This window comes from Solanum stenotomum, chromosome 1, assembly GCF_019186545.1.
Source record: "Solanum stenotomum isolate F172 chromosome 1, ASM1918654v1, whole genome shotgun sequence".
Lineage (NCBI taxonomy): Eukaryota > Viridiplantae > Streptophyta > Magnoliopsida > Solanales > Solanaceae > Solanum > Solanum stenotomum.
The window spans coordinates 88,117,535-88,130,299 of NC_064282.1; the positions used below are offsets into that span (position 1 = coordinate 88,117,535).

The 12,765-nt window shown below is 37.2% G+C and overlaps 1 long non-coding RNA gene and 1 pseudogene across 1 annotated transcript; both read right to left on the bottom strand.

Moving 5' to 3' along the window:
• Nucleotides 1-4,223: 4,223 nt before the first annotated feature.
• The window catches only part of LOC125858330 (AT-rich interactive domain-containing protein 5-like), an 18,265-nt pseudogene continuing 9,723 nt past the window's right edge, over nt 4,224-12,765 (bottom strand).
• On the bottom strand, nt 10,344-12,445 carry LOC125864648 (uncharacterized). Its single transcript, XR_007446255.1, has 3 exons — nt 12,319-12,445; nt 11,781-11,858; nt 10,344-10,551 (listed from the first exon to the last, which is right to left on the bottom strand). It is a non-coding gene; the product is annotated as an uncharacterized LOC125864648 (long non-coding RNA).

Genomic DNA, 12,765 nt, shown 5'->3' on the forward strand with positions numbered 1-12,765 from the left:
AATTTCTGTTTTGGCTTTGAACATTACGCAGTCGAGAAACTTTGCATCCGTTTGCCCATATTTTTCATAATGTAGAATTAATTTGGAGTTGGTTACTCAGAGGTCATTTGACTAATAGAAATTGAGCAAGAAAGTCACTCTGTTTTTGTCATCTAAGAAGCAAAATAAGTTACTTTTCTGATATCAAAAACTAGATTGGTTCCATAAGTTAGTCATAAGCTAATTAACTGTATCAATTATGCAGAGAAGCAATTCTAAATCTGCAATGCATCTTACACTATTCCTTCTGCACGGGAGCAGGAGTTTGTTACACTGCGGAGCAAAGGAAAGATAGAAAAGCCTCTGCCTCCCTTCTTCGGAGGAGTTTGTTACACTGCGGAGCAAAAGAAAGATAGAAAAGCCTCTGCCTCCCTTCTTCGGAAAATGTTTTTCAAATCCTCTTGGCACTTCCTCTTTCAATTTTTTTTTCTACTTGCACTAAACAATTCTTAGAAAATGACTCATCCCAGCATACTACTCTATAAACAGAGGAACCAATGAAATGACTCCACGATTGTCTTCGATTCTGGCAAAGTCAACAGAGACACCAAAAGTAGGTGAAGAGTATGAGATGAAATTTCGAATGGTGGCGTCAATCTGAAGATGTCGAATGGCTAACCTTACAACACCACCCTGTCAATCTGAAGATGTCGAATGGCAAAGCAAAAAATGTCATACTTCCTCCATCTAAATTGACATTGCTGTCATGGCAATTCCATTAGCAGCTCCATGTTGTCGCTGGTCCTGAGGTTATGAATCATTTAATTGTAAACTGACACTACTCCATTCACTTCTTACTGCTCCATGATTATGAAGCTTGAGAGAATAAGGAAGATATTATTTGATCATTGAAAGTCAGGTTTTACAAATTGATGTATGCTACATATATACAGAAATGTTCAGCTAAAAAACTATCAGTTCCTACTAACTAACTGATCAACAGCTGTCACCTAACTGACTAATAACTTATTAAGTGACACATACACTATATTCAACACCCTCCTTCAAGCTACATGGCATGAAAATGTCCTTAAGGCCTAGTTTGGATATCAGATAGGAATGTTGGGAAATAAGCTACCCCTTTGTGAGTATATCTGCTGGCTGTTCTGCAGAAGCCAAATAAACTGTATTGATCAATCCCAGCTGAATTTTTTCACGAATAAAGTGACAGTCGATGTCGATATCGATATGTTTGGTACGCTCATGAAGACTAGGTTAGCAGCTATCAGAATGGCCAACTTTCTATCACAGGACACATCTACAGGCAATTGAATGGACAGACCCAATTCTTTAAACAAACCAATCAGCCAAACGACTTCAGTAACTGTTGAAGCAAGGCTCCTATACTCTACCTCTGCTGAGCATCTAGAGATAGTAGGTTGTTTCTTCGACTTCCATGATACAAGTGAATTGCCAAGCCTTACTGCATATCCACTTACTGATTTTCTAGTAGTAAGACATGATTCCCAGTCAGCATCACAATAAGCGTGTAACTTTAAAGAAGCAGTGGATGACATGAGAATTCCCATTCCAGGTGTTATGATGTCACAAGAAACGTGTAACTTTAATGATTTATGTTGTTTGTGTTATGATGTCACAAGAAAGAGTTGGAGGGAATTAAAAATCAAGGGGCTTCCAAAGGAAAACGACATCAAAGGCATTTATAGTTATGTTGAAACTCTGGTTCCCTTTGGGTAATTTTGTTCAAACTGGAAGGTATTCGTGAGTGCTTGTATGCCAAATATCTTGTTGAACCTTTCAGGAACTGTTTTTTTTATTTTACGATAAGATTTTGTTCACGCAAGTTCATCCATGTATTAATGCGATGACAAGACAAAGTTGCGGTATAGCAGATTACATTCTCAATATATTGTAAGTCTTTGAAGTGAAGAATTAAACTCACTGTTATCAAATATATTGCAATATTCTGGACGTCATTTTTAGTATTGTTTGTTCTGTTTTATTATAAGATATCGTTACCTGGAAGGCATTTTGAATATCAATGCTCACTAGTGTCAGGGCATAAGTGAGAAGCTTTTAACAACATACACAAATATTTGAAGTTTGCCAGAAAATAGAATATGACCAAGAATCTGTTTGAATCTTAAGAATTATTTTGAACCTTTTGTTGAAGGTTTGATGAAGTTTGAGTACCTTGAGAAAGTAAAGATGGTATGAAAAATGATGATGATGATGAAGAGGAAGAAACGATTAATTCATCCATCTTCTTTTCCCTTTTTAAGATAATTTATTTTTTCAGATATGAGGAAAGTTATGGAGAAAGATGAAGGTGGAAGCTAATGATAATAAAGAGACTAGACAAATAGATAGGTAGTAGTAGCCTTGTAGTAAAGTAAATACGCTACTTACTTTCTTCGTTTCAAAATAAGTGTGTTTGATTAAGTTTGGTCATGTTTTACTATGAAATTTGAAAAAAATAATTTATATTTTCATAGTGAAAATTAATATTTACTACTGAGGTTTCTGTGATATGTTGAATTAAGTTGCATCACATTTCTAACTCTGTATATGTATAATTAGAAGTTGTCTTCACCAGAAATTGTCAATTTTTGCAAAATGTTGTGTAGCTTGACCGATATATTTTCACAGTTTACCTATACATACATATCAATCTCCTTTCTAAGCCTGATTAGTATCTTGGATTGAGTTAGATCACCAAGTTAAGTGATCAAAGATGGGAAAAACCTCAGTGCAGTGACCTCAACTGTAGAAAGTTTTCTCGATCTCTTAAGAAAACGTTCATTGCTATAAACGATATTAATGTTTATTGCTAACACTGTTTCCAGATGTTTGGAATCAATGTCTGAAGTTTCTTGCAAAGTGCAGGCTGTTTCTTCTTTCAGATTAATATGATGACATGAATAGAGAGCGCGATATCACAAATTTTGGCTTGAGCTTCTGGTTTTTCTCGTTGGTAAATGGTAAACATAATAGAGAGCGCGATATGACAAATTCAAGTTCTGGTTAAGGTATATTATGACGACTGGAGAAAAACTGGAGTTGAAGTATGAACTAGCAACTTGATCAATGTTAGAGTTAGTATTTGCATATATTGTTATATTCCAAAACTGTATGGATTTTTTTTGATAAACATATGACTTTTGTGCAAATAATTTGATGCTCAAGTTTTGATTATATATTTGTATTCTCCTCAGGACCTTAAATCAGTTGTTTGAGCTTTATAGCCATCTCTCTTTGTGAAGCAATAAATACAATATCGCAAAAGGACAACTCAGTACACGAAACATCCCACATTCAGATAGAGTCGTATAGGCTAACCTACAAAGTGCATTCCTGTCCTTACTAGTTTTGCTCTTTCTTTTTTTGGTTTCTCACCTAGTCCTCCAATTGGAGCTCTGACTAAATTCGAATAGCGTACTGTAGGCCACCTATTCTGGGGTAACGCTTTCAACAGGACTTTCTTCAAACTAGTTTTTCTCTTTCTTTCCTATTCGTTTTAAACATTCTATTCCCCATTGACAGAACCAATTTTTTCTCGAGACAACTCCAAAAAGTAACACTATTCCCTAAATTTCTTCTTTTCTTGCTACCAAATAAGCAATTTTCATCCTCCAAAACTCTACTTTTTTCTCCATTCTCAAGCAAATCTTCTCCACAATCATCTTCCTAATGTTGAGAAGAAACAATAGGCTAGGCTTAATTAAGAAAGAAAAAAGATTTTGAGGGTGGATGGGGAGATGGGATGGGAGTTGAGACCCCCCGACAAATTGCACAATCAAACCACATGCAAGGAGTTTGTAAGGAGAAAAACTCCATGGTAGCTACTTAGCGATGCTATACGAGTCCTCAACAATGAAGATGGTGTTATTGATAATTTGATAAACATCTTGAGCCTGTTTAGCTAAACTTTCAAAACCTGCATATTTTGGTTAGTGTGCAAACTCAAAATGGTGTTTCTGAAAGAGTACTTCAAGAAAGTATGTGTCTGCCAATAATTTAGAGATTATAATAGAATTGTCAAATGCTAAAAAGAGAGATACGTTTCAGTATCAAAACAACATACTACTCCAAGCTATCTTCATCACATATCCATCTGTCTTTGAAAAGCAATCTAAGTTTCTACTGGGGCGGCTGTAGCCGAAATACCTCCTTTGCAATCTGGGCCATTCAAAGTTTTTGACCCACAGTATCATCAACAACAACTAAACAACTATGGCCAAGCATTCACAGTGTTGGTTAACTACCAATACTCCTGCTATGTTAACTGAGAGATTTTGCTGCGCAAAGGGCACATGAACATGAAGACACCCATGAAGGGTGACAACAACGTTGGTCCGAAGTTGATCAATTCTAGCAGGTAAGGTGACCACCTGAAAGAAAAATTATGTCAGCCAACTTACAAATGGAGAACCTTTTGATTGTCGTAGACTTCTTAAAGTGTTGTGATCAACAAATAGAAACATAACAATGATATAGTTTTCAAATCCATTGAAGAAATATCAAGTTTTCTACATGACAGTTTCTCTTTACCAGAGAAAATTACCAGTCCAAAAATATGTAAGGCAAAGATTGAATTACTCTATCAAAGTCAAAATCAGTATAATAAATAGCAAGGTGTGTACCTTCTTGAAGGCAGTAACACCCCAAAGATTGTCAAGTTGGTTTGGCTGACCGGTAATGACCAAGCGACCAGCTGGATCAGATTGAACCCGTACCTATGTTTACCAAGAAATAAGGGCATTAGAGCTTCGAGATGGTGTAAAAAGACGAAAACAAATTGAATGCACTTGATGGAAACAAAAGGCAAAAGAAACACAAGTTGAAACAATTATTCATCCAATCTCTTGTGATCTTATGATGCTAAATCATTACCTTTGCGTAAAATTTTTACAGTAAAATTGAAATGACTCACTAGAATAGTAAAATAGAAGTTTGTAAGAGCTAGCAGATTATTTAAGTCGCCATCAGAAGTTACAACAATGCAAATATAAAAAATAAAATATAAACACCAGATTTTTTGGAGATGCATATCTTTTTATAAAGGTTGCATAATGAACTTAAAAAAAATATATATTAACACCATCTATTAGAAGGTTGTTTTGTCCTTTTAATGAGATGAAGCTAAAACTGAAAACTTAACCTTAACCCAAACACCAATTACAAAAAAGAGAAACTCAATGATTCCAAGCAATAATACAAACACATCAACAAGTCATGAGAGTACACACAAGAAAACAAATTGAATGCACTTGATGGAAACAAGTAGCACGATTGGTATTATACCTCATCTCGTAAAAGCCCAGGCACTAGTGCATAGACCTCAAAGGAATCATTCTGTTTGCATAAAATCATTACAAATCACATGAGAGAAATGGAATGCATAATCTAGAGGTTCTTAATTCTTTAACTTCTGAGAGGAACTTACTGTTTCACGAACATTGATTTTCACCCAATCAGCGGGGGGTCCAACATCAACAACTTGGACATCCGACCTGGAAGATGGAAAGCAATTTATCTTTACATCAGAAACAGAGGAACCAAAAACAGAGAGAGCTAGAGAAATACTATTGAAGTTCCTACTACTCTTTTTCTTTTGGGTGATAAAAACTGTCGGTGTATAAGATATCTATTCAAATTTCTAACAATAGTAAGTTTTTTTTAGTATCTATCATGTAGTAAGCCTATTCACTATGAAGTTGTTCTTGAGAAGAATAATAATCCTAGAGAGATCAAAAGTTAGAGAATGCATGTGAGCGATGTCCTCAGCCCGACGGTTCCTAATCCCAATGATTGTCGGATTCCATTTTAAGGAAGTTGATTTTCATTGCTTGTAGCATGCAACCCAAAAGAATAGATACAACGCTTGCTCCAACAAAACAAACTATAAGTGGCATTGTATACAAAAGTGGATAACCTACACAATAATTTATCTACAACACCCACAAGGGTGACCGAGTTAGTTGAGAAGTGGATCTCCCAAATGAGGTCTCAGGGAGTTTTCCCTGCATACTTTATGGGTTGGCTCGTCATGGGACTTTCTAGTGCGGTTTACATCTTATGAGTGGTTTGCTGGCTATTACACTGGAGCGAGGTTTATCCCGTCCCTTTGCAACGTCCAGAATCCAATATTATAAAGTTTTTAGTTTCTCTAGCACTAGAAATTCTCTACATTTTCTATTAACATGTAAGTTTAATGAGACTAACAGACTACTAGAGAGCATCAGAGCTATAGTAAACATACTAACATGAGTAAAACATAATCCCAACTAATTAGTATATCCTTCCATTGTACCCAATGGTGAGTTGAAATTGAATGCAATTTAAAGACCAATCTGATAGGCGACGAAAGAACTTATTAAGATAAAACAAACAAATGCAATTTCAAATGATGGAGTGCAGAATATATGAACTACCACTAGCATTTGTAATGAAACATTCTTGATTTTATCAAAATAACTTAAGATTGAATTGAGAGATAAAAACATTAGAAGAAAGGATCAAGATAAAGTACGACTTACGGCTTATATGTTTAAGTTTCTGCAGCTTTCATTGGGTGCTCCACTTTATTTTGTCCTTGGTGCTTAAGAGAACCTGAATACAACAAGAAGTTCTGTTGCGGTCACTATTCCTTTTTGATAGAGTATAAGTTAAAGCAAAAACTAAAGTTCTCGGATGATGATTCTGATATAGTTATAGTGTTAACTAAAAGCCACTAAAGGAAAAAGTTTGGAGAGTGCCAAACTTCATATTGGGAAATGGTGAGGAGAAAATAGCTCAATGATAGAGATATATGAAGAAGTCAAGTTGGCAAAGAATTGCCGAACAATCTTACCACTAGCTTTTAGGCTCTTCGCACGCTTTGGCGTATTGTTGGCACTCCTGTCCTGTAAAAGATGAAAAACACCAAAATTACTTATACATGGCAATAGACAAGATCAAACTTCAGAAAATCAATGCCCAAAGACCTCTACAAGGATTCAGCAGCAGACCTTTACAATTGGCTCAGACACCTCACCATAACCAAGAAAGTCATGTTGCTCCTGCCGGCCTAGCTTACAACGAGCAGCTGAATCTCTTACTGCCCTTCCTGATGCAGAAATTTGGTAACCACTTCCCTGCGAAATTACTTTAAATAGTTAATTTTTGTAGTATATAAACATATACTACAAGGCTACATCAGTTGATTCGACAATTAGATGAAGTAAAGACCAACTCCATGACCTAATTCTTTTCCTAGTGACCCTTATCCCAAAGTAAGGCCATATTGAATTCCGTCGAAGTCAACTAAAGAAGGATCTCCATGATCAACTTTGAGAACTTGATCAAAGTCAAATACGTCGATGATTCAACTACTTCGGGTAATAGGCTTCCCCATATATCAATTAAAAGAAGTACAACATACAGTAGATGTGAAGACACATCACATAACAACAATGTAAACACAATGTTACCTCATTATCAACACCCGAATAACCAGAAGGAGCAGTAGGAAGTTGAAGCTTTCCGTTTTGTGTCATATGCCTTTCGTATTGGAGAAGTAACTAACATACAAATAAATCATGATATAATAAAATGTACAGAAACAAAAAGTAAGAGACATAAAACTTTTTAGAAAAAATTCTATTCAAAATCACCATATAAGCATAGATGCATGGAGATGAAGTTCTTCATTCAAGTGACTTTATAGGCCTCAAAAGAGTGGCTGTTAGTAAAAGTTTTATAAGTTGATACTTCACAAAGCACCCACCATTTTTTTGATAAGGTTAAATAATGTGTTAATGATTGAGGAAAATCTCATATACAAGCCGTATACCAATCAATTTCTATCTGTTCAAACACTCTCCCCCTCTCCTTCCATACAACCCACATGAGAGATAACATCGCAAATCACCTACTCATCAACAAAGAGACATAATTCAGGTCCCAGAAACTCACCTTATACCAAATATTAGCAGCATGGTGGACAATAGTCAAAATATGCTAATAACTATCAAGGGAAGAGAACTTCAGGTTAATACCTTCTCATAGAAGCCGCGGAATGTCCAAGAAACAATAGTGCAAGTCCTGAGAAAGAGGATTATCAGAGCCCCAAAAAAAGCATTTACAGAAAGTCATATTAAAGTAGATAGAAGACATTCTTATTGTCATATATATTCAGTTGATTATCATTCCAGTAAATTCTTATTATTCAGTTGATTATCATTCCCGTAAATTCTTATCTTATTTGAGCATCAAAAGATATCTTTCTCATTACAACCCCATTCTTTATTCTAACTTACTCATCTAATTGGAGACATCAAACATCGACACTCATTTCACATTGAGCAAATATAGCAAAAGGAAGCATCCCGTCAGTATCTCATAAAGTTTAGACTCCCTATTCAGAAGCATTTGTAAATATTTTAGGCTTCAAGTCCCTGCGTGCTTAACTCTAGAACCAATTGCCACCACTCACATACGTGTATAAGATCCCTGGTCCTCTATATTTGACCAAGACCTAACAGAAAGAAAGATGCAACATTCGTTGGGTATGTTGTTGCTTGTAGTTAATGCGGTGTATGTTTCTTAGCACTTATAGCCTAAGTTGTTCGGACTCGGTGAGGGTGTCCGATACGGGTGCAGATCTAGATGTTGGATCCTTCATGATAAGATTCGGGGATATGGATCCATGTAAGGATATGGGTGCGGGGATTCGCCTAAAAATAATTAAAATATCAAAAAGAAAAGTTAGAAAACCAAAATTATGAGATATTACGGGAAACCTTGAGGAAAATATGGAAGGAGATTAACGGAAAAGGAGTGACAAAGAAATTTCTAGATAAAAGGTATTTCATTTTCTTCAATTTCACCTTAGCTTTTGTATTGATTACATACAATCATTAAAACTCTCCACACTTACCCCATCTATTTTGGTCAAAGCACCCAAAATCGGTTGACCAAATTGGACACGGATCCCACACCCATGTCGTATCGACACGGGTGTGGCACCAAAAGTGAAGAGTCCGAGCAACTTAGCTTATAGCTTGGTGTTGGAATCTATGTTGTTATTTTTGCAAAAGCACTTCATGTTTTCTTTGTATTTTCAATTTTAGTAGTTTTAATACTCTCTCTGCTATAAAAAGAATGCCTCTTTCCAAAGTTACCAAGTTCAAAGAAAATAATGCCTCTTCCTTTTTTGGCAATTCTTAATTTCAATGTGTCACAAGTAGAGTCCGAGCAACTAAGTTGATAGCTTGATGTTGGATTCTATGTTGTTATTTTTGCAAAAGCACTTCATGTTTTCTACATATTTTCCAATTTTAGTAGTTTTTTACTCTATCCGCTATAAAAAGAATGCCTCCTTCCAAAGTTATCAAGTTCAAAGAAAAGAATCCCTCTTCCCTTTTTTGGAAATTCTTAATTTCAACGTGTCACAACTCACATGACATGTTCAAGACAACAAGATTAAGGACATTGTGGTACATTCTACGCATCTTTGGTTTATCTAAACTCAAATCTAAAATGAACCTTCAACCTAAAATTCTTAATTTGAACTTTTTATTGTCATTCATCTATTTTAGTCATTACTAAACTAAAATAGCTTACTCAATATCGACAATTTCTTCTTCATATGCTATTATGAGTTCAAGACAGGCCGCTATGGTGAAATTGGTAGACACACTGCTCTTAGGAAGCAGTGCTAATTCATCTCGGCTCAAGTCCGAGTGGCAGCATACTATCTTCTAAAAAGGATAAATAGATCTCATAATGAATTCAATTCCCGATTTCCATTTAAAACTATGTAATTAAGGGACTCTTCTTTTTAAAGTCTTTTTATGATATTTTCAACCTTGAGCATACATTAACTCGCATTTACTTTTCGATCATTTCAATTGTAATTGTTAAAAGTCCCACACTGGAAGAGGAATGGGATATTGGACTCCTTATATGGACTTGGACAAACCTCCCCTCATGAGATAGTTTTTGAGGTTGAGGTAGACTCGGGTGTCATATCTTTATATGGTATTAGAGTTAGACTCATCCCAGTTTGTTGTTCACGGTCTAGGTGAGGTCTGGCGTACGGGGGAATGTTGAGAAATCCCACATCGGAAGAGGGATGAGAAATTGGACTCTTTATATGGAAATGGACAAACCACCACTGTCACGACCCGATTTCTCAAGTCATGATGGCACCTACTATAACCCACCAGTAGGTAAGCCAACCCGTAACCCGGAACAACGAGTAATGGGTCTGAGGGTAGAAACTAAACAAGAGTAGGCAAATAACAATATAAACAGGCGAAAGCAAACCAAAAACATATATACAAATAAAGACCCCTCCCAGAACCTAGAAGTCACTAGTACAGAGCTACTAACAAAATCAGTACAAGTCCCAAAAGTGGACAACAGAGACTGGACTGTCTCGAAAGGTAAAAGACAAGTCTATATATACAGATGGAGACTGAAATAGTACAAAACGTCGTGTGCTCACTCCCGTCTCCGGATCAGTCTGCTCCAAGCTCGATCAACGCTGGCTACTAGTGCCCGGACCTGCATCACGAAATAGATGCAGAGCGTAGCATGAGTACCAAAACAACAGGTACCCAGTAGGCATCATAGGCCGACTGAACTTGAAAAGTAAAGGCAATATGAAAAGAAGGAATAACACAAACCGAAGTCAAGAACTAAAATCTAACTAACAATGGAATGCACACGAGTGTACAAAGAACTAACTAAAGTAATCTATAAGCTAACTACACCTAACTGGGCCCCCATAAGCCCAGAAGGTACACTCGTGCGCAAATTAAATAAAAACCCGAACGGACCCCCATAAGCCCGACGAGTACACAGAATAACTATAACTAAAGAGAATTGCATATGAGAACCCAAGAACGAAGAACACGAATCAGAACCTCAACCCTAGTTAGTAAAATCTGACAGTACGGAGGCCGGACCTCTAACCGGATGCTCACCAGAAGTACCCAAGTAACCAATCACAAATATCAAGTATATGAGGCCGGAACGCTAACCGGATGCTCTATATAAGTATCTGGGAAATAGAGGCCGGACCTTAAACCGAATGCTCTATATAAGTATCTGGAAAATAGAGGCCGGACCTTAAACTGGATGCTCTATATAAGTATCTGGGCGATAGAGGCCGGAACTTAAACCGGATACTCTATAAAGGTGCCAATGTAGCTGCTGAAAGAGTCCTAATCGATCCACACTCATAAATGTCCATGGAACGCCGTCCATACTTAGCCAATCAATGTAAGTCCTTGGAACCAAATCGAAAATCAAATTCAAATCGCGAAGTAGAACTAATGTCGCCGACGTAACTTGTGAAGCCGTAACATCGGGGAAAATAAGGATAACTAAAGTCAGAGCAAGCGTATCGCCTAACTAAGGCCCAATCTATAAGACTCAAGTCTGCTACACCAGTCTACAGGGATCTAAGTCGGCCAAGCGACGTCGGGGCAAAACTAAGGCCTATTGGATCCGAATAATGTATTTCTAAGGCAAGCCCTAGTCAAACCTAAACTAAGGCCCAACATGCTTCAAATAAACAATAATTAAGCATGCAAGCACTCCACATAGCGAGGAGGGTCCGTTAATAACACAAAGTATGCTCACAGTTACCCGTTAATTCCCGAAATAGGCCGAAAACATGATTTCTTAACACCTATGCAAGATTCAATAACTACCCAACCCAAATCCCAACTAATCAACATGCATTCACATTCTCGAGCTCAATCTAAGAGAGGAAAACCGTAACCTACCTGTAGGCCAATCACACGCGCTCCAAAATCACTTCTCTGGAGCTTTCCCTTTCTGAACGTCCTCGAAACGCTGCCCCGCTATCAAAAATAGTATCACAACGTTAATACGGTCGTTCAGACACCAAAATCACAACAAACGGAGACGGGTCAATTTTGGAGTCAAAACGGGAATCGTGGGACCCGCGCAGGAAATTTCGAAATTAACCCCAAAAGTGGGTCCTAACCAGTTCCCCCAGATCATGTCCCAAAAAGGGACACAATTTGGGGCTCGGTAACAACACAATATCAACAAGCAACTAAAACCCAAATTTTCTCAAAAATTAGAAATGGGACAGCAGCTAATTCAGAGTATTTATCAAAAACGGGCGATCTACAGTAAAATCTAACAACACCAAAATGTTCTCCTCGAAAAACCACTCAAGATAGCCTAAAAAATCTCCAAAATCGGATCTAAAATGGCTAAGAAAACAAGTCTCAAAAATTTCCAAAATCAAGCTCACAAAAAGAGGTCTGGCAGCAGGTGTTTTTCGAAAATTACCTCAAACGGGGACTCCAAATCACTATCCGAGCTCACCAACACGTTGTCCTCGAAAAATCTCACAACTTAGCCTTTTGGATTGCCCAAATCGGTTGAGAGATGAGAGAGTTATGAGGGTTTGAAGTTTTTGGAAATGTGGCTGGTTTTTCTGCATTTATTGCAGAAAATCTGCAATTTCCCAAAACTTAAAACTCCGACGGGGTGCTCCGAACTCATTCGGAACCCCGTGCACGCAAACGAGATATGCAACCATACCAAATTCGATATTCCAGACTCAACGGCGCGGTCGAAATTTCCATCAGAGGTCATTTCGATAAAAAGTGGGTCCCACTTCCAAAAGCCATTTTAAGTCAAAACCCACAAAAGGGTTCGGAAAGATATCGAAAACCTCCAGACACAAAAGAAGGGTCAATCTAGACCAAACTCGACATTCCGGAGCTAACCACG